We start from the raw sequence: 22,987 nt of genomic DNA on the forward strand, positions 1-22,987 counted from the left end.
GCCTCGAGGGCGGGCAGGTGACCTAAGCCGGCCCAACCAGAGTGAATCTCAGGACCGCTGCTGGGACACTGATAGTTGTTCTTTTTGGCTGGCTACCAATCTGGAAGGATGTGGTTGCAGCAGCCTGAGCTTGAGAATCAAGCCTGAAAATGAACCGCCCTGAGGGGTAGAGCTGAGCTGGGGGTGGGGGAGGGGCGAGGAAAGGAACCTGGTCCCAGTTAGCACTGGAGGAGTCTCCCCAACTGGGATGGGCACCCCTTGGCTTCCTCCTCCCTTCTTTCCTTCCTCCCTTCTCCCTTCCACCCTTCCTGCTACGCTCCCTCTCTCTCCCCAACCCCCGCTTTGATTTGCAGAGAAAATTATGGTAAAATACACATAACATGAAATTGCCCATCTTAACCCTTCTCGGGTCTGCAGTTCACTCGTGTTAAGAACACCGACATTGTCATAGGTGAAGGTCTAGAACGTCTGCATCTTGCAAATCTGAGACTTGTATCCATTAGACAACTACCCATTTCCTGATGGCCACAGCCCTTGGCAACCGTCTCCTTTCTGTTTGGCTACTCTGTATATATGCCTTCGCATAAGTGGAACCATGTGATATTTGTCTTTTTGGTGTCTGGCTTATTTCATTTCATGCAATGTCTTTAATTGTCTTCTTCATTCGTATTGCAACCTGCCAGAATTCTCTTCCTTTGTAAGGCTGGATAATACTCCACTGGGTGGATGTACCACATTTTGTTTATCCATTCATCCGTTGATGGACATTTGGGTTGTTTCCACATTCTAGCCATTGTGAGCTGTGCTGCTATGCACGTGCATATACAAGTACCTCTAGGAGACCAGTTCGTGGGATGTATACCCAGAAGTGGAAATTGCTGCATCTCATAGAGCTTCTAACTTGACATTTTGGAAGAGCAGTCGTATTTTCCCTAGTAGGTGCACCATTTTACACACCCACCCACACTGCACGGGGGTCCCATTTCTCCACATCCTTGTTGACACCCTTCCCAGCCTTTTTGGCTGGCATGAAGTTGCCACCTCTGGGACACTGATCGTTGACCACTGCAGCCCTTGGGGGGTACCCACCGCCCAGAGTACCAAGGATGCCACACAACGCAGCTCTAGGTTATAGGTGGGCCCCTGTGGTTTCTAGACCTTGTAGATCTTTCCGAGCAGAGCAAGAGCATCCTTGAGGTTAAGTCTCTGTGAACTTCTGGTGTCAGCAGGAAGCTGAGCACCCCAGAGGTGCAGAACAATTTCCTGTTTGACATCTGTATGGAATGGTTCTTTGCAGAGATTTTGTTTTTCAAGCATCTAGTAGCGTCTGGCACGCAGAAGGCAGGTAGGGTTGAGAAAATAGCCTGGGGTTTAGATTTCCATCCCAGAGCTGCCCTGGGTGGCTGGGTGACCTTGGCAAGTCACCCACATTCTCTCAGTGTATCTTCTTTTTTTTTTTTTTTTTTTTTTGCTTTTTAGGGCTGCACCCACAGCCTATGGAGGTTCCCAGGCTAGGAGTTGAATCAGAGCCACAGCTGTTGGCCTGCACCACAGCCACAGCAACATCAGATCCAAGCCGCATCTGCGACCTACACCACAGCTCATGGCAATGCCGGATCCTTAACCCACTGAGGGAGGCCAGTGATCAAACCCGCAACCTCCTCGTTCCCTGTCGGATTTGTTTCCGCTGCGCCACAATGGGAACTCCATGGCATCCCTTCTTTAGCTTTAACACAAGGCTGCGCTACTTCCCACACAGGCCTGTGTATTAATTGGAATAACTGGTGCAGAGGCCCTGGGGCTGTGGGAGTTCCCTCCCCTCTACCTTAAAGCTGGTGAAGGCAGATGTCATGCAGGTGAGTTACAGAGACCATTGTGAGTCTGATACACTGAGTTTGGGAATATTTGGGGATAACTGGCATTCCTGAACAATCCCCAAATTTGTGTTCAGCCAATGGTTCTGATCCAGGGCACTCCCCACCAAAGGGAACCCAAGTTGCTAGCAAATGATGAAATAATTCAGCTGAGTTTTATCTTGACATGACAATTATAATGTTCAAGTCCAGCTCAACTCCTACTACACATATCACCTCCTCCAGGAAGCCTTCCTACAGCACTTGGACACATATCCATATTAGCTTGATTGGCTTATTTTCCTCGATGAGGAAGTGTTAGCCAGCATGTAGTAGAAGCTTAGCAAACGTTTGTTGAATGAATGAACAAGTAACTGAATGATTAAGTTGAGATCTAATATGTGGGGCGGAGGGCATGGGGGGGCGGGGGGGGGCGGCTAAAGAAACACCTTGGAAGATTGTAGCAGGAGAGGCACCCAGAAGGGAGCTTGGAGAGACCACAGCAGACTCCCTGGATAATCGAACGTGCTTTGATAGCTCCATTCACATTCCAGCTCTGGAGATGACACAGCATAGCCAGTGGGCACTTGGGCTTGAATTTCGATCTGGGTTCAATTCCTGACCCCGCCATGTCCTAGCTGGATGAATTTAAGCATGTTCCTTAACCTCCCCGAGCCACCAGCAGGCAGCCCAGTTCCTTCTCCTTAAGGCCTTGCCCTGGTGCAGCGTGGGCTGCTCAGAGCCCCCACCTTCCCTGCCTGCCCCGTCGGGGCCGGCCTCCTCCCCAGGCCGCCTGCCATTTACACATCTGAGAAATATGCAGGCCGATGGAAACACACACATTCTCCAATCGGCCTGCTCCTCACGCAGGGGATTAAAATCTGTCTCATCTTCCCAGTTTGGAATGCTGAGTATTTGGTCAAGGATTCAGCTCCTCTTTTTTACAAGGCTTTAAGAAAACCCAAATTAAACCCTGATTTGTTTTTAAAGATCAGAATTCTTAATCTTTCAGCGTTTGGCTCCTTTTCCTTACAGGCTCTGCAAGCAACATTAAACAGACTCGGGTTCTTAGCATACTCTGCTTTTTCTCTGCTGTGTATTAGAGGGGTGGACAAAGCTCTCGAGACGTCCCGCGCTGCTTCAGCTTGCCCGTGACCTTGGCCGAGTCTCCTCACTTCTCTGGCCTTCCGCCGTCATCTGTGGAATGAGGGGGCTGAGCCTCAAGGTCTGTGCGCTCCTTGAGGGATCTCTCAAAATTCCCGTGTTTCAAATGGAGGCTCAGAGAGGGGCAGGAACTTACCAAAGGGCACCCAGCTATGGAAGGGGCAGGATCAGTTCAGGAGTTCTGGTTTCAAGGCGAGCCCTCTCCTGTCCTGGAAACTCCATTTTCTCTGGGAAAGAAATAGGGGCCCATCAACCCTTCCTGGATAATCTTCAAGCCCTCTTACTTCCTGGGCAGAGTTCAGAAGGGTCCCTGAGATGTTGGACTTCAGGATGAGGTTGATATTTTTAGGACCCTTGACAACGAGGAAGGAGGAAAATTTCCAGAAGGGAGGAAATGAGCATGTGTTGCCACTATTCTGTGCTGCTTTATGAGACGTACCAAAACGAAAAAGGTTCGATTTGAGGCCAAACGATGTGAAAACCTAGCAGCCCCCATGGCATCACCCCCAGTCTTGGATCGTTGCTCATGATGGTGACACACGGTTCCAGTTTGCTTCCGGCCAAATGGTCCCTTAGATGTGAGACTTCCAGTGCTAAAACCTGGAAAGTTCCAGGCAAACCAGGATGACTTGGCTGAACTGGAGCATCTACTGGCCGGCAAGACAGCAAAAACAAAGGCCTTCGAGGCCAGGGAGCTTTGGCTCATCTGCCTGCTGCTTTGAGAGGGCCGAGCCCTCTGTGCTGTAGAGTTCGCATCCAGCGGTTGGGTTTAAAAGAGATAATTCATTGAAAATGCCCGCTTTACTAACTGGCACAGAACAATTACCCCCTGAATCTGAAGCTTCTTCCTTCTTGGGGAGGAAGAAAAAAAAAAAAACTCAGTTTTTTTTTTTCTTTCTTTCTTTTCTTTTTTCTTGGTAATAACTGTCCCCCCCCCCCCCCAGCTGTATTGAGGTATAACTGACAAAATTATAAGATGTTTAAAGTTATAGCAAAAGAAGTAAAATGTACAGCATGGTGACAATATACGAGTATCTTGCAAAAGGGTTCCCACTATTAATGGGAACACATGGTAACACATCTGTCAGCTTACAGGTTAATACGAAAGTTTTATTTGTTGGTTTTAATTTCAAGCGTATGGAAGAAAAGGTACAGATGGTGTGTTTGAGGAAGGATTTTTATAAAATCATGCACTGCTTCTTCTGGGGTTGAGCATATTCGGGTAAGTCACCACCTGTCTTAGGCAAGGCATCCATATTGTCCCTTCCTTCTGTCTTAAAACATTTAGGGGAGTTCCTATTGTGGCTCAGTGGTAATGAACCTGACTAGTATCCATGAGGATGCAGTTGGATCCCTGGCCTCGCTCAGTGGCTTAAGGATCTGGCGTTGCTGTGAGCTGTGGTGTAGGTCGCAGATGCGGCTATGCGGCTTGGATCCTGTGTGGCTGTGGCTGTGGTGTAGGCTGGCAGAGCCAGCTCCTATTCGACCCCTAGCCTTGGAACTTCCATATGCTGCAGGTGCAGCCCTTTAAAAAAAAAAAAAAAGTTTAGGAAGGTCCTGGATCAGCTTTGGGGCATGAGAGGGAGCAGAGGGGTCCTGCCCTAAGCAGCCTGGCTGGGGCAGTGAAAAGAGAATGGAGACTTAGGTTAATGTCCCGGCTCTGCCACATTTTGGCTGCCACTCTTGTTCTCACCTGTAACAGGTACCTGACAAGTTACCCTTGCCAAGGAGTAGGGAAGCTGCAAGGGGAGTCCATACCCACTTGGACCCAGAACAGCTCCCCTGCCAAGGTACCCTTGGCAAGGTGTCTGTGGGGGTCTCTGTGAGAGCTGATGCTTGGTCTCTCCTGGGAGCTGGTGAATATTTGAATCCTGCCCGTTTGGGTTCCTGTCCTGGAGACTCAGAGGGTTCCCTGTGTCCCTGGAGGCTGGGTTAAGACAGGGTTTGGAGAGTGTGTGTCGTTTGGGACAGGAAGCCGACTCTCACTGTAGAGAAGAGACAATCTCTTCTCAGACACCGGGAAATAAAGCCCAGATCTTTGGCTCCAGAGCCTCGGAACAACCACGCCACTCTGCAGGCTGCTGGGTCTTGGGTTCGGGTCAAGCTCATTTGGAGAGAAAAGGACAAAGGCCTGAAGATCAGAGCCATTCACCCCCTAGACCTCCCGGCAGATTTGGCCCTGGATTGTTTCACACCTGAGGGCTCTTGACGTGCATTTCTTCCCAAGCCTCAGGGTGGGAGCCGCGGGGTCTGCAGGCCCTGTGGCGGGCCAAGAGTCACCCCTCTGGCCTATTCTGTCTTCCTGCTCGCTTTGCGAGGCAGCAGGGTAGCTTAATAAATGGCTCCTCAGTGGCTCCGGCCCCATTAATACAGCCATTCCACTGCGGCTGGACACTCAGGTGGCTTCTGTTATAAGTAACAGTGCAATGAACACCCTGCAAACGGGCCCAGGTAACCCGTCAGGGAAGTGGGCTGAGTTAGCCGTGCTTGCCCTGCAGATGAGATTTTCTGAGAAGGAAAGTTGAGCAATTTAAAACAAATATAAAAACATTTTGAAAGAAGTCTTCCTGGAGTTCCCTTGGTGGCTCAGCGATTCATGAACCCAACTAGGATCCATGAGGATGCAGGTTCCATCCCTGGCCTTGCTCAGTGGGTGAAGGATCCGGTGTTGGTGTGAGCTGGGGTGTAGGTTGCAGACGTGGCTCGGATCCTGCATTGCTGTGGCTCTGGCGTAGGCCGTCGGCTACAGCTCCGATTGGACCCCTAGCCTGGGAACCTCCATATGCTGCAGGTGCAGCCCCAAAAAGGAAAAGAAAGAAAGACGTCTTCCTAAGACATATCTTACCGTTTTGCCTGAGCAAACTCAGCATAGTGATGAGACCTTTTCTCATGCATCAGTATCAATATTAGAGCCCCCCCAGGAGTTCCCTGGTATCTCAGTGGGTTAAGGACCTAGCATTGTCACTGCTGTGGCCCTGGTTATTGCTGTGGTATGGGTTTGAACCCTGGCTGAGGAGCTTCTGCATGCTGTGGGTGTGGCCAAAAAAATTAGAGCCCTCAGTTATCACGTTACAGTGCTATAATTGGGGTGCCTGTGATAAGAAAGCTACTTCTGGAGTCAGGGGCTGAGGAGCAAGCAGATGTCTCCTGACTTAACTCATGGTTTTGGTCACATGCCTTACGTGCCTCAACAGGAGACAGAAATAAACGGGCTCTGGCTGAGTGTCAACACCCCCATGCAGACCAGAAAGGACAGTATGTGATGCTGGCGTCTTCTTTAGTCATTTTGGTGGTAATATTTTCAGCATAGTAAGTTCAGTTATTTTATTTGTTTCTTTTCCAAATCTGCCATGCCAGTGTTTATAATGTCTAGTGTTTTTTTTTTTTTTTTTTTTTGCCAGTCTTCATTTAGGCATTTACCTCTTTGAACAGAGCAGGCATCATTATTTTACAGCCCTGTCTGACGAATGCTGGGGTCTAGGATGATTCGAATCTCTTGTCTATTTTTTCTTCCAGTTTTCACTCATGGTGTCTTGTCTCTTGTGTACTTGGTTATCTTTGAGAGCAGGATACAGAGTCTGAAAAAAAAAATTACTTGTGGAATGATGCTGCTGTCTTCCTCGTAAGAGGATTTTAAATTTTTTTTGCAGGTGACTGGGGGTTCTAGAATCTGAGATAAACTTCATCTAAGTTTGGGCCTTTTGATTCCTGGGCTCCTCAAATGTCTTGAAGCAGGTGGTACTGCTGGTCTACCATTCGCTTCTGGCTGTTGCCCTCTGGGCTTTGTGATTTTTTTTCTGAACCCTCCCCACCGACCCCCGCCTGCACTTTCTAGACTTTCTACATTCTGCTTATAGGCATTGTTTTAAATTAGAACAAATAATCATGAAAACAAAAAGAATGAGAGAGGTGGTTTCGTCTCAGAGTTTCTACATGGGAAAGTGCCAGATTCCGGAGGAGATCCTAGTTGTCTGCGTGTCCGTAGGTAGACGTGGTAGATTAGCACTGGCCTGAAGAAGGCAAAGATGCTAACAGAAGTCCATACTCACTTAGACCCAGAACAGACACCACAGAGGGTACAGCTCCCCTGCTCCCAAGGCCTCCACTAAACAACTTGTGTACATGGTATGTCTCCCCTATACTTTCCAGAGTCGGGGCTCTTAGGCTACATCCGTGAACAAAACTAATAAAGTTCCCCACCCTGGGAGGACTAAGGTTTTAATAGGGGAGAGACAGACAATAACCGAGGAGTGCTAGTACTAGCTGCCAGTGGCTCGGATAGCATGGGGCCAGGCCCGTGCTGGGGACTTGACAAGCGTGGGTACTCTGGTGTTCCTTTGTGCCCACCCCATCGTACATCCAGGGCGTGGCCCTTGGATCAGTCACAACACTTGACTTTTGTCTTCCCTGTGTTAACAAAAACTCGACAGAGCCAGAAGATATGCCGTCCTTTAGGCAGTTTTTACTTGGTCGTTCTCTTAATGCAGGATATTCAGGCTGTTCACATTTCCCCCTTCTTACAAAATTCTTACGAGGAACATCTTCAGGTCTAGCTCTTTGCCAGCATTTTGAATGACGTCTTTGGGGGTGGATGCCTAACAGTAGATCCAAGGATAGGCATATTGGTCAGGTTTTGGAAATAGTTTGCCAAATTACTTTCTTGAACGTGTATTCCAGTTAATACACACACCAGGAACATGCAAGAGAGCCTGCTCTATTCCTTGCTACCACCAGCTATATAAGTAAGATAATTTGGGGGGCTGATGTGGTAAGTGAAAGATGATAGCCCCTTGTTACTTAACTTGCATTTTGTACTGTCTCTTAAAAGCAATTCTCCTTTTGGTGAAATCACTTTTTATGCAGTTAGCACCTCTTTGACAGAAGCTGCCTTTAAAAGGGGCCCAGTTACTCCAGTGTCTAAAAGCTTTCTCTTTTTAGCATTTATCTGAAAAATATGTGTGTTGCATAATGTGCTACATCGGGATACTCCACACTGCGTCCTTCATGGGTACCAGCTGCTTTCTCTCTAGGAGTCAGGGGTGAAATCCCAAGGCGAGGAGGGTACCCTTGAAACTTGAAGGATGATACAAGACCTGGAAAAAGAATCAGAACAGTATGATTCCATTATGTTTCTAAAAAGTCAGACATGCTTTTCTTTTTTTGTCTTTTCTAGGGCTGCACCCATGGCATATGGAGGTTCCCAGGCTAGGGGTGAAATTGGAGCTACAGCTTCCAGTCTACACCACAGCCACAGCAACCCCAGATCCAAGCCGCATTGCGGCCTACATCACAGCTCACAGCAACGCCAGATCCTTAACCCACTGAGTGAGGCCAGGGATCAAACCCAAAATCTCATGGTTCCTAGCCAGATTTGTTAACCACCATGCCACGACAGGAACTCCCAGGCATGCTTTTTAAAAAGCATCTGGAAGGACACAGCTCAACCCAAGGATGGTGGTTTTCTATGTGGATTAGGATTTTGTGCGAATGTAATATTTTTACCATATAGATTTTGTAATCTTTGATTTTTTTTTTTACAATGAGCAAGGATTACTTTTATAATCAGATAAAATAGCAAAGGCACTTCTATCTTGGAAAAAAAAAATAAGCCTGTTTGAGCAACTGGTTATGGATGAAAATAATGCCATGCTGGGGGTCTCTTCTTCCTTCTCCCTTTATAAATTTGTATTTTGTACTTGTATTTGTAAGTTTGTGTTTGTATTTTAATTTTTAAAATAATTTGGGCTGCACCCACAGCATGCAGAAATTCCCAGGCCAGGGGTCAAACCCGCACCAGAGTTCTAACCAGAACCACGGCAGTGACAACGCTGGATCCTCAACACTCTGTGTCACCAGGAAATTATTCCTTTAAATTTTAATGTTTTACATTTAACATATGCTTATATATATATAATTTTTTTAAAAAGTTTACATCTGGAAAAAGAACCACTTCAGGCATTGATGCTTCTGCTCCATATGGCCCCGCAGGTACCACAGTCATGCGGGGCAGGGGCATGACAGTGGTACCTGCCACCACAATTTCCATCCAGGGCAGATCGGAGCTGTCGCATACATCCAACTTGCATCTGATTTTGAAAGTAGTTTTGCCATGAGGTCGAGAGAGAAAGCCAGTATGTATGAAAGGCTGATGACCCTTCAGGACAGCTTTGCGAGGCAGGTATTTTTGCCGTGGCATTGCCAGGAGAAACGGAGCCCTCCAGAGGGTGGATTGACTTGGTCGGCAGGGTACAGGAGCAAGCTGTGGAGCTGGGATTTGGATCCAAGCGCGATGGGCTCCGAAGACCCCCCAACCCAACTACTGCACGTGCGACTCCACAGGGGGAGGGAAGGGTTCTAAGACCCTGCTCCCTGGAACCAGCGCATGTGAGGGGGAGGCGGGGTCTGGACCTGGCAGGACCCTTTTGGTGAGGAAGCCCCAAGACACATCCCTGTCCCTCCCTGTAGTGGAGGGGATGCTACAGGATACACAGGTAGGAGCCCATAAGCTCCCTACAACCACCCCTTGGGGCAAGCAGGGCTGGAGTGGCTTTCCTAACCGAGGTGCCCCCTAGAGATCCAGCGCTAGGGTTTCCTGGGGCTGATGCCATCAGCTCCTCTCCACATGTCTCTGCCTCCATATGCTCCTAGCAGCAGGATCCTCGCCGCCCTCTGCTCCCTTTGGTCCAAAAGTGTGGTCACTGTGTCATCTGCATCATAACTTGCCTGGTTTGCTTGTTTATTTGTATTTTTTAGGATTTGAATTTTTTCCCTTATAGTTGAGGTTTGCTTGTGGAAATCAGATTCTTGGCCGCTCCTCTGAATCAGATTTTCTAAGAGTGTCTGATGGTTAATTTTATGTATCAACTTGACTGGGCCCTGGGATGCCCAGATACCTGGTTAGATTTTATTTCTGGATGTGTCTGGAATGCTGTTTCTGGACCAGATCAGCATTTGAATTGGTGGATTGAGGAAAGCAACTGCCCCCTGCCCCATCCCCACCCAGCAGCAGCGAACAGCTTCCTCTTAGTCCGGCAGGAGATCTCACTTCTAATTTTCAGACAGGGAGTCTGATGGGCTCAGCTCATATTTCTACCCCACACCCTGTTGCTGCCAGTCTCTGGAGTCACTGCTCTGAGTCACGTGCCCATCTCTTGACCAGGTGGCTGCAGGGTGGGACAGGGTGGGGGTCATGTGGCCAAAGACTGGCTGCCTATGAGGGTGGGCACTGTGATTGACGTCTGAACGTCAGCCTTTTTGTGTATAAGAGATAGAATTTTATTTTTCAATTGCGTGACTTAATGTCTTTTGTTCATCCCTATGCTTCTGGTGCACAGGGGGCTCCGGACACCAGAGCGCATGTGTGACTGTGGGGTGGGGACCTGGAGGGGAGGAGCCTGAGGGGGGAATCGGAGGCCTCGGGGTCCTGGGGACTCCGTGGGCAGGTGGGTTGTATTCCCTCTGTCTTAGTCCAGCCCTGCCCAGGCGACGCCCACCCCGGCTGGTTTTTCTTCCCCGAGTGGCTAAGGGATCAGAACTTTGCAGGGGCGGTTTTAAAGCTGGTCAAGCGCTGCTAAACTGCCTGGACCCCAGCCTTTCCCTTGACTTGCGTTGCACCCTTTTGCTTATGTCTCGGAGCCCTGTGTGGAGATGGGTGGTGGGGTGGGCCCCTCACTGGCCGCCTGGACCCCTGCAGCCTACCCTCCTGACAGATGGCTGCCTTGGAGCCAAAGAAGTTCCAGAAAGCCCCCCACCCCCCGCCCCAAGAGTCTAGGCTGGGGTGAGCCCCATCAGGCTTCCGAGCCCCAGCTCCCACCTGTGGCTCTGCTTCTGGCTGTGGGATTGCTGCTGAAGGCAAGAGCCAGAGGCGGCTTGGGAAGGCGAGCAGGACTCTAGCTTGGGCATTAGAAGATCCTGGCTCTGTTCATTCCTGGCTGTGTGGGGTTGTGGAAAGAGCAGGCTTTGGAGGGAGGCCATGCGTGAGCCTTGGGCTTCACTCTGCTCGCTTTGCCCAGGTCAGGGCCCCTTTAACAAGCCCCAGGCCAGTGGCAGCAGGAAGCCCGGAAGCCCGTGTTCCTGTCCCTGTTCTGGTGCGTGTCCAGGAGGCTGCTGGTGTCCCTGAGGGACAGCCACGGCCGACGTGCCTCTTTGGTCCCTCACAGCAGTAAGGGGACAATGCGATTGTCTTATGATTGTTGAGAATGAAGCGCCAAGTCTAAGGATGGCAGGAACAAAGGCTGAGTCTAGGTCCTTGGTGACAGCCTGGAACAGCAGACACTGTTATGTCTGGACAACTTAGGTGAGAAAATTGATGCTGAATGTGCTGAAGCCTATGTTAGCTGAGGTTTTTACTACTTGTAGCCAAGTGGGTGGAATCCTGACTGATGGGGAGGGGGCACCCTCCTGCAGGAACGGGGGTGGGCAGGTGGGGTCAGGACCCTTCTGATACAAAACCTCAGCTTCCACTACACCCCAGGAGCCCACACTGCTTAGGGATAGGGAAGCTGTTTTTTTAAGACTTTGGCTGCCTTGGGTCACTGGTGGGAGCGAGCAGACAAAGGCGGCCTGGGAAAGTGGGAAAGAACCTGGGCTCGGCTACTTCCTCCCTCTGGTTGACACTGGCCCTGCGCTTGGGGCTGGGTAGACCCTGCTGGTTGGATCAAGGGCCCCAGCCGTGGAGCACGGGAGGGCATGGGATGGTCACAGGCCAATTAGGACGAAGTTCAGAGGAGGACAATTGCAACCTTGGTATCAAAGAAGGCTTCCTGGAGGAGGGGCCCTTGAAGGAGGCACCTGATTTGCTTGGGGAGGAGACCACAGCAGCAGGGAGGACTGCAGGCCTCTTGGTATGACATCTTCTGACTTTGGCTCATGCCAGCCCCCCTGGACTGTCTTTGCCCACACCTGCCTCCTCTCCATCTGCCCGTTCCCTTGCCAGCTGGCCAGTGAGCTCCGGGAGGGGAGGGACCATGCCTTTGCCTTCATTTCAGCAGCCCTGCAAGAGAAGCTTTTCTTGACTGCTGCTAGGAAAAAGGACTGTAGGAAATACGACATCTTAGGTGCAGGGCAGGTGCCTCCAGGCCGAGAGATGGGTCTGGGAAGGCAGCTTGGAAGGGGAGGTCTTCAAACCAGGCTTCCTGATGACGTCTCAGGGCAATTGCAGGTCTTTTCCCTGAAAAGACTAGGGGTGTTTTCTTTGCCTTTTGGCACTGGCACTGTCATGTGAAAGTGTACTTCCCACTGACCACAGGCCCCTTGCACTTGGCCTCCAGCTAGAGAGCTTTGGATGAACTGGCTGAGAGTGTAATGGCTCCCATTTCCGGGAGCTCATCTCATGGCCTCGGACCTCAGAGATGCTCTGAGCCTGCTCCTTGAGCTCTTCACCTCCACAGGGGCACGTGTGCTGGGGCCCACTGAGAAACCGCCTGGATGCAGGAGGCGCGGGTTCCTGTCCTGAGTCAGCCACCGACCTCCTAGGGGTAGTCTCTGCCTTTCTTCAGCCTACTGTCCCTGCTGGGTTTGGATGACCTGCCAGCTCTGACATTGTAACTCTTGTGTCCTTGCAATTCCTAATCCCGGCTGCCAGAATAAGGGGCCCCAAGGCCATGGGGGTGGGGGGAGGCTGCCCTCTTGGGAGCTCCTGACACTCCCATCTCCTGAGATGGTGACGAGGACGGCGGGGTTAATAGCAGCATTTACTGAACACAGACATCGTGGGAAGGGCCTTACATACACCATCTGATTTGATTGCCACACAACCTCTGATCAATCCAGCTCCTGGCTCTCTGGACACAGAAGGGGATGGGCTCCCTGGAGTATTATGAACTGAATATCCCCCCACGTTTTGCGAGGTGGGATGACTTTACAGTGATGGAGGAATAAAGGTCTGGCTCCTTTAAGAAGCAAGGTGGTGAAAAGGAGGGTGAATTCAAATGGAGGGAGGGGCCCTGAGTGAGTGGGGAGGGAACTGGGGGGGTGGGGAGAGAGTGTGGGGGGCGGGGCGAGAGGAAGGTTCTGGAATTGCTGGGTCTCTGGGGACAGGACATGGTACCCTGGCTCTTCCCACCCTGGGTCCCCAGGATGATGACCAAGGTCATGAGCACCCGTTCAAGTCTGAGCAGCCCTGGGCTCTGCTGGGGAAACCACTAGATTCTGAAATCAGCCTTCAGGACTGATTTTGGGTCTAGCTTGTGGGTGAGCTGTAATTATGTCCATTATACCTGTCTTGAATGAGTCACAGATGGCAGGGGCTTACGTAGGAGCAATGTTCCTCTTCATTTTTTTTTTTTTTCTTAATTTACATTTTCCGGTGACTCACTGGAGTTGAGAGTACAATCTCATTGACGGAAGAAGCAAAAGTGGGGAGAGAAAGAAAGGGGAAATGTCATCAGGTCCATTGGAGACAATAAAATTATCCAAACCGTGTTCAGGTGGTTCTGGGTTCAAGTCTTAACGGGTTCAACCCTACTCTCCGAGCCTCTGGACGCTCCCCTTTTCTGGAAGTGGGAGGACAGACCTGTGACCCCAGGATGGCCGTGGAGGTACCACCCGAGGCTGGAAAGGTTGTGCTTTGGACTGGAGGGATCTGGGTTCACATTTCTGCTCTGACCCTCATGCTTACTGTGTGACCCTGAGCCGTCTCTTGAACCTCTCTGAGCCTCCGTTTTTCTCATCTGCAAACCGAGGAAAACAAAACGATGCCAGCTTTGTAGATGGCTGGGGGATTATATGTATCGAGCATGTGGCATCTAATAATGAGAACAGCAAATATTTATCAGCGATCGTGATGCCCCAGGCACTTTACGTGGAGTGTCTTCGTCCTTGCAATAGTCTAATGGACGAGCCCTGTTGTTACCCTCGCTTTACAGGTGAGGGAACCGAGCTCAGAGAGGTTAAATGACGTGACCAAGGTCACACAGCTAGGAAATGGCAGCGACTGGGCGACTGGAGCACAGGTCCAGTTGACTCGAAAGCTCGCTGTGGGAAAGAAGTCGTAACCCCCCAAGAACTCTACCTCTTCCCATAGGAAATGGCCTTGCCTTTCCTGTTGCTCAAAGCAAACCTGCCTGAATTTGAGCCCCACCACCCACCAACGTCTCTCTCCCTGGTAATGGCCCCACCAGCCTCTCGGGCAACCCCCGCAGAATCTTGGGGGCATCCTTGGCCCCTCTGCTCACCTGACCCCTGCTGCCATGTCCTCCTTGGTGGTCCCATCCAAGCAGTGGCCAAGACCCAGCTCTGTACGTCTTCCATGCAGATTTGTGCCTTCCTCATCTTCGTCCTACCCTCCCACTGAGTTCTTGCCGCATCAACCCCCTCCCAATGCAGCCAATTTCAGCCACCCCCTCGTTGGCCTTTTCTCGGCCTGCTCAGGCATGTCACCCCCCTCGCCAAACCTTCATTGGCTCCCCGCACCTGCCATACCTAGCATCAGCTCCTCAACCCGACCCTGACTCCCTGTGTCGCGCTGGGCCAGGGCTTCCCTCTCTCTGGTCCCAGTCTGTGGAATGAGACCTGCCAGGGTGACCTCCCTTTCGTATGAGGGAGGAGAGCAGATCAAAGCTAAGCTCCCACTGGGAAGGTGGGGGGACAGGTCTTGGCTGTGCTGCCCCCACTGCTGTGTCCTGGGGCTCCCTGGGGAGCAGTGCAGACGGCTGGGCTGGGTGACTTGTGAGGTCTTTGTGGGGCCGTGTGCTTGTATCCTGAAGCCTATCCTGGGGGTGCTGAGACCCGAGTGGGTGCTGAGCCCTGCTGGCTGGGGTACCTTGAGGGGCTGGTGGCTCAGGAGCCCCCACCCCATGCCTCCCTCCCTTGGGAGGAAGACCCGGGGAAGGTTCCCGTGTCAGAGGGTCAGCCAGCCGCCCGTCCAGCCCCAGCTGCCCGGTCATCCCGCCGAGGCCAGGGCCGTCCGCTCAGTTCACGGGCACCGCGGTGCATTCTTGCCACCTCCTGCCAAAATAGTCCTGCTGGGGCTTGTCCACACTGCAGGAGGGAATCCCAGCAGGGCCTCCTGGCCACTTCCCGTTGACCTCCCACTGGTGGGCCGTGAGGGAGGCTCCCTCCCTTCGCTTTCCCAGAGGGAATCTGGAATGTCCGCTCCACCAAGTGGGCCAGGCTCTGCGGGCCCCGGACCTCGGACCTCGGACCTCACAGCACAGGAGGAAAGAGGGCTGAGCCCCAGGGGAAGCCCGGAAGCTCCAGGACGGGACACCTGGTCTCCCCAAAAGCGAGTTTTGCTTGGGGGCCCGCAGCAGGGGCCCCGGGATAGGCAGGACCCCCAGCGGCTGGTGCTTCACGTGAGATGGGGCGGCTTCTGGTTCTGAGGAGCTGGCGTGTCCCCCAGGCGGGAAATGCAGTGTGTGGCGCCCAGGTGACCCCGCTACCGACAGCAGAGGAGTGTGGCAGCCGGTTTCTCTGGCAAGCATTCCCGGGCCTGGGGCTGCCGCAGGTGGCGGGGACAAAGCCGGGGACATGTCTTCCCTCTCACGGAGCTTTCCGTCCTATTGCGGAAACAGAAGCCATCGGCCCGTGATGCCTGGTTTATTGGGGAACATCAATGCGCGGGCGTCTCAACAGGAAACGCTCTTATTTTTTCACATTGCTTCCCATTACATGAGCCTGAACCCCCCTTTCCTGTCCCTGGACGCATTTTGGGCTGGATTCCATAGCTTCCTGGTCCCTTTTGGGGGGGCGGTGTTTTATGGTGGCTGGGCAGGCCCTGCCTCCTCTTCCGGGAGTGGAGGTACCAGGCTCTTAACCCCTTTTGTTCTCAGTTTGGGGCCTTGGCCCAGTTCTGGCACCAGTAAATCCTTGGCATGACTGCTGATGCAATGAAGCAGGGGGGCCTGTGGGAGCAAAAAGGAGGCACCCAGCCTGGCCTCGAAGTTTCGGGGAAGGCTTCTGGGCACCCTCCTCCCACCCCAGGCTGGGCGCAGATTCCCTCTGGGGACAGTCCTGGATTCCCTAATGCTGTCGCACGTTTCCTAAGATCTCTGAGCCACCGTGAACTTGAGGGTAGGGGCTGCCTGTGTCTCCAGTGTCCATCAGGCAGGTCAATGGGAGGGGAATGAATGAGCTGATGTCGGTTGAAGAATTTTGCTTTCCTGTCCCTGAGTGGGATGGGGTCTCTGGGGAGCCTAGAGGAACTTGAATGCTTTGGAAGAATTTCTAGAAGGCCAGATGGCTCGGTCTGATCCAGGGACTGGCGGGCTGTGAGCTGGCTCTGCTCAGCCATGTGGGAGGCTGGTCCCTGGCCAGCCCCCGCATCGTCTTCCTCCCGCTGGGCTGGATCCCCCTTCCTAAGTGTCCGCTTCCTCTTCCACCAGAGCCCATCCGAGGGCTCCCTCTGGGCTCCTCTGAGAAGCTGGCTCCCAGTTCATGCTGTGCCTTCCATTCCCTCTAAGGTTATGCCTATGGGACTGTGTCCTTTCCGATGACATTCTGATCACTGGTCTATTTATAACAGTGACTCACCCACTACCTAAACTTCTGCAGGAAGAGTTTGGCTTCGGAGTCACCCCCCTGGAATGGAAAACAATTTCTGCTTGTAAACGATGGCCATTTTATTTCCCTGAGATGATGCATCCTTGGCCTCCTGGGGACCCTGGGGCCAGATCTCTCAGTGAGGTCCCCACCCCCACCCTGCCCCAGTGCCACGGTTCCCTCTTGTTTATCACAATTCCTGCTGACCCTGTGACCTGCCCAGCCGGGCAAGTTCCTCTTTGCCATTAACCTTGAGACTGAGACTTCCTCGCTGTGCAGATGGGAAGGCCTCTGCGGGATGCGATCCTTTGTTTGCCTGTGAGTGAACTGCCGTTGCGGGGAGGGGCCGGCAGGGAGGGGGTGAATCTGGGAGAGAGCCCTGAGCCCCTACCCTGGACCCAAGACCGCCTTCTCTCTTGGGGCCCCAGCCTTCACCAGGGTGGTACCCACAGAGGCAACCTTGTGCCCTGCTGCTCATGGCCCGAGCTGACCGTGAAGTGACAGGCGGTCAAAGAAGGTTCTACCTCTTCTCCAGCAGCAACCCAGGGCAGCCTCTCGCCATCCGCTTTGGCAGGTGTCACTGTCTATGGTAACTGCACTTGAAGGACACTAGCATGGAGGGGCTTTTGCCTCAGGCTGGAGAGATAAGGTGGCCTCCTCCCTCCAGAGTGTCAGCAGGCACCCTGTTGCCTCTGGCATAAGGAGAGCATGGTAGAAGCCCTCTCTCTTCTGTGGGGTCCCTTGGCTTTCTGTCCACCTCCCCACCCATAAGCTTTCTCCATCCCTGGCCCTCCCAGCCTCCAGCCATTTCTTCTTGGTGGTAGAGGGGCCACTCTGTGCCATGGTCCCCACTCTGGAGTCCTCCCGTCGTCCCATCTCGGTCCCTTGGTGATGGGTACTCCATCCGGAGTTGGCTCCTGTTCAACAGTGAACACCTGTCTACTCCCCACCCAATTTAGGGAAAAAAAATGTATCTGTCCCTTTTAAAGGCCCTCTGAAGCCCTCTTCATCCCATCCCCTTTGCCCCTTTCTCAGAATTGTGTCTATGATTTTCTGGCTTTTCTTTACACCTATACAAAATACATTTGCATCCCTAAAAAAGCAGGTGATTTAGTTTTGCTGGGTTTTTAAAACTTTATCTAAATGGAAACATCTAGTTTATTTTTTTTTTTTTTTTGGCCACCCTGCAGCATGAGGCCAGGGATCAGCCTGAACCACAACTATGGCAACGCTGCATCTTTTAACCCACTGTGCTGGGCTGGGGATAGAGCCTGTGTCCTGGCACCATAGAGAGGACGCCAATCCCGTTGTGCCACAGCAGGAACTCCATGCTCCTTTTTTTTTTTTTTTTTTTTTTTTTTAAGTGTACACTTTGTTGTTACTTTTTTGGCTGCACCCATGGCATGCAGAATTTCCCGGTCCAGGGATCAGAACTGAGCCACAGCCGTGACAAATGCCAGATCCTCAACCTGCTTGGCCACCAAGGAACTCCAAGTTTATGTTCTTCTGTGGCCTGTTTTTTTTTTTTTTTTTTTGCCGTTCAACATTTTATTCTGACATGGTGTGTACCCTGGAATTCATTTACTTCCACTGAGGATTTTTACTCCATTTTGCGGACTTAGTATATTTTATCCATTTTCTCGCGGATAGACGTGATGGACGTGTAGTTAGCGTTTCCCCCTTCCTCCCCCGCGTGATTTTCTTTTCTTTTTTCCCTGTTACAAACAGTGCTGCGGCATGGATGCCGCTGTCCACACACGAGAGAGGCAGGTGCCTTTCAGCCACAGACCGCCGACGGCACCTCTGACGTGGGGTTTCCAAGCTATCAGGTATGAGCACCTTTGCTCTTCCTAGATATCGCCAGTCTGCATTCCCACGCTCAGGGCATCCAAATCCCAGCTGTTCTGCGGTCTCACCAGTATTTTCAGACTTCAAAATGTCTTTGTGTATCCAGAGGGTGAGGAGGGCTGTCTTGCTGGGGAGGCTGAGCCGAGTTTCAAGTGTCTCCTATGAGGTACCTTTTCCTATCGTTGGTCTATTCCTTTGGGTGCTTTTTTTCTCCAGAATTGTTCTGTGGTGGTTCTTTATAGATTTCTCTTTGACTTTGGAATCTCTTGGCATGCAAAGATCGTCTCCCGGACAGTCATTTGTCTTTTGTGGGGGCGGGGGATAGGTTTGGGAGGGTTTTTTTTTTTTTAATTTAATACAACAAAATACACTCATCTTAATTGCTAGTTTGATAGATTTTGACAAATGCGTGTAGCCATGTAACCCGCGCCTCTGTGATGTCGTAAAGACTTCTGTCACCCCAGTAAGGTCTTTTATGTTCCTTCCTAGGCAACCACTGTTTTGACTTCTTTTTGCCATATTGTATTAATTTTTGCCTGATTGAGAACTTCATATAAATGAAATCAGGCAGTGAGTGTGTCTGGCTTCTCGCTCAGCCTAATGTTTTAAAGATTCATCCTTGCTATTGCATAGATTTCTATTTTATTGCTGAGTAGCTTTCTGCCGTGTAAACACACTACAATACATTTATCCTTTCTCCCGGTGACGGACAGTGTGGTTGGGTCAGGCTTTGGCTACCATGAATAAAATGGCCATAAACATTCTGTACCTGTCTTTTTGTGGGCATATGTTTTCATTTCTCTGGGGTAAATATCTCAGAGGGGGATTGCTGGGGCAGAGGGAAAGTGTATGTTTAACTTTGTGTGAAACGCTGTGTTTCACCTTTTGACTCTATTAAGGGTTTGTCGTCAGATTTAACAATCTTTTCCTCTGTGGTTTATGCCCGCGTTAAGAAATCTTTTTTTCTGGAGTTCCCATCGTGGTGCAGTGGTTAACGAATCCGACTAGGAACCATGAGGTTGCAGGTTCAGTCCCTGCCCTTGCTCAGTGGGTTAAGGATCCGACCTTGCCTGTGGTGTAGGTTGCAGACACGGCTCGGATCCCACGTTGCTGTGGCTCTAGCGTAGGCCGGTGGCTACAGCTCCGATTGGACCCCTAGCCTGGGAACCTCCATATGCCGTGGGAGTGGCCCAAGAAATGGCAAAAAGACAAAAAAAAAAAAAAAGAAATCTTTTTTCTGAGGGCCTTAAGATCTTCTGCTGTATTTGCTTCGGAAGGTTTTAAACTTTGCATTTCACAGTTGGGTCTTTAATTCACCTGAAATCGACTTTTGTCTCCCCTGCGACATGGAAGAATCCATTCTGTCCCCATTCCCCCCTGGGGTAACCAGGGTTCCCAACGCTGTTACTGAGGAGGGTGTCGCCCCCACCCTCAGTGGCAGTGCTGTCATGTATGAGATGTGTGCGTGGATTTAGACTTGTATGTGGGCTCCATTCTGTGCCATGGGCTTATTTTTCTATCCCTATGCCAACACCACACTGTGCTAATTATTATAATGCATAAGCTGTCCGGCTGTCAGGTAGGGTGTAAGTCATCCTATTTTGTTCTCAAAAATTGACTTGTCTACTTGGGGGTCTTTGCTCTTTCTCCTCTAAACTTCAGGATCAGTGTGTCACATTGCGTGCATGTGTGTATGTGTGCACACACACACACGCTTACGTACATGTGCACAGACACATATTCACACACAGAATTGAAATTTTGTTTGCCTTTGCATAACATTTATTGATTTTTTTTTTTGGAGGGAGGGTTGCCATCTTCTCTGCGACCCTGATTCATGAACAGTTTACTTTTCTATTTGTTTTTTTGTTTGTTTTGTCTTCTGTTTATTTGAGGTCACACCCTCGGCATATGGAAGTTCCCAGGCTAGGGGTCGAATTGGCGCTGTAGCCACCGGCTTATGCAGAATCTCGTCTGCGACCTCCAGCCGCAACCCGTGGCAGCACCAGATCCTTAACCCGCTGAGAGAGGCCACGGGTCGAACCCTCGTCCTCATGGATGCTAGCGGGGTTTGTGAACTGCGGAGCCATGACGGGAACTCCTTCATAAGGTCTTTCAATAAAGTTATGTGCTTTTCTCTGTAAAGATCTCTGCACATTTTTTGCTGGATTTATTTTAGGTAGCTTACAGGTTTTTGGTTACTGTAAGTGGGGTTTATTAAAAAGTATGTTTTAAATCATTTGTTGCTGATTGTAGGAGAACAGTTGATTATTTGCACACTGATAGTTGAGCAAGTGCTTTTCTGAACCCTTTTATTTGTTCGTATGGTTTGGCAGTAACGTCTTGCATTTTCTATATGAACAAACCTATAATCTTCAGAGAATGAGTCTTATTTCTTCCTCTCAAATCTTTACCGCTTTAATTTTGTTTCTTGTGTTTGTGCACGGGATAGTGGTACATAGAAGAGGAGGTAACGGGCAGCCTTGTCCTGATCCTGCCCTTAAATAATGCTTTTAAATTTGCCCGTGAACTCTGATGTTCATTGTAAAGTGTTCACAGATACACTTTAAGTTATAAATTCCCCATCAAATCTTAGTTTGCTGTGACTTTAAAACATTTATATCACAAATGGGGGTTGAATTTTTTCAAAGGACTTTTCTACGTATATAAACAATCATATAATTTCCCTCTTTGATGTGTGACTTATCTAAACAGGTTTTCTAATAGTCATCCTTTTATTCCTAGAATAAACCTAGTGGGTTTATGTTGGTGGTGGTTATTATTGTATATGATAATGCATTGAATGGCAAACTTTTTAAGAGTTGTGCATTAATGTTGAAAAGTGAGATCGTGCTATAATTTTCCTTTCTTATATTTTTCTCATGGGTTTGTTTGTTTTGGTATCAAGGTTAGACTTACTTTTATGATAGTTGGGGGAAGTTTCCTTCTTTTCCTAGTCTTGGGAGTAGTTTGCATAAGGTTGGATTACCTGCTCCTCAAATGTTAGATAGAACTAACATATAAAATCACTTGGGCCAAGTTTTATGTATTTGTGTATGTGTGTAGATTTTTAAAACATACATTCAGTTTATTGAATGATTGAGTGTTCCGATTTTTTATTTCCTATTCAGTAGTATTCATATGTTATTTTTTTCTGGGTAAATTTCATCTAACTTTTTCAATTTATTGGCATCATATCATTCATGGGGATTCTCTTATTTTTAAATTTTTTCTTTTTTTAAAAAAGTTTTATTAACGTATAGTTGATTTACAAGTTGCGATGATGTCCCCTGAACAGCAAAGTCATTCGGTTACACATGTACACACAGCCATTCTCTTTGAGATTCTTTTCGCATATCACACAACACGGGCTTATCACAGAATACTGGGTAGAGTTCTCTGTGCTATACAGTAGCTCCCCATTGGCCAGTCAGTCCACATACCTCAGTGTGCATATGCCAGCCCCAAACCCCTAGTCTATCCCTCCCACCCCCAACCTGTCTGTTCCCTTGGGTAACAATAGGTCTGTTTTCCAAATCTATGCATCTTTCTGTTCTGCAGGTAGGTCCATTTGTATCTTTTTTTTTTTTTTTTGAGATTCCACATCTAAGTGATGTTGTATGATGTTTGTCTTTCATTGTTTGACTAACTTCACTTAGTGTGATAATCTCTAGGTCCATCATGGTGTTTCTTTCTTTCTTTCTTTCTTTTTTTTTTTTTTTGCTTTTTTGGGCCACACTTGCGGTATATGGAAGTTCTAAGGCTAGGGGTGGAATTGGAGCTGTAGCTGCAGGCCTATGTCACAGCCACAGCAATGCAGAATCCAAGTCGCATCCGTGACCTAACCACAGCTCATGGTAGCACACCAGAGCTTAAGCTCACTGAGCGAGGCCAGGTATTGCACCTGCATCCTCATAGACAATAGTCAGGTTCATTACCACTGAGCCATGATGGGAACTCCTCATTCTTTTTCATGGATGAGTAATAGTCCATTGTGTATATGTACCACGTCATCTTTATCCATTCCTCTTATGATTTTTAAATTCTCTACTATATCTGTAGCTATGTCCCTCTTTCATTCCTAATGTTATTTATTTGTGCTGTTTTATATTTTGATCCATCAGGCCAGATGTTTGTTTATTTTATTGGTTTTTTCAAAGAACCAGACTTGATTACCTCTTCTATTGTTTCTTAGTTTTGCATTTGATTAATACCTGGTCCTTTCTTTATGATTTCCTTCGTTTTTGTTTTTGTCTTTTTAGGGCCACACCTGTGGCATACAGAGGCTCTCAGGCTAGGGGTGTAATCGGAGCTATTGCTGCCAGCCTACGCCAGAGCCATACCAATGCCAAATCAGGGCTATGTCTGTGACCTATGCCACAGCTTATGGCGATGCTGGATCCTTAACCCACTGAGCGAGGGCAGGGATCAAACCTGCAACCTCATGGTTCCTAGTTAGTTTCCACTGTGCCATGATGGGAACTCCTATTTTTTTTTTTTGAAGTTACTCTGTTGTACTTTATTCAACAACTTGAATTCAGTGCTTTATCCATTAATTTTCTCTTTTCTTCTCCTAATATATTTTTAATGACTTTTATTTTTTCCATTATAGCTAGTTTACAGTGATCTGTCAATTTTCTACT

The 22,987-nt window shown here is 49.6% G+C and overlaps 1 long non-coding RNA gene across 1 annotated transcript in view; it reads left to right on the forward strand.

The window, feature by feature from the left end:
- The window catches only part of LOC146398262 (uncharacterized), a 150,935-nt gene that overhangs the window by 24,576 nt on the left and 103,372 nt on the right, over positions 1-22,987 (forward strand). The window lies entirely within an intron of this gene.

This window comes from Sus scrofa, chromosome 12 (assembly GCF_054392235.1).
Source record: "Sus scrofa isolate SSC_HxYL_T2T_F1_AM1 chromosome 12, Sscrofa_HxYL_maternal_Yorkshire_Landrace_v2.0, whole genome shotgun sequence".
Classification (NCBI taxonomy): Eukaryota; Metazoa; Chordata; class Mammalia; order Artiodactyla; family Suidae; genus Sus; species Sus scrofa.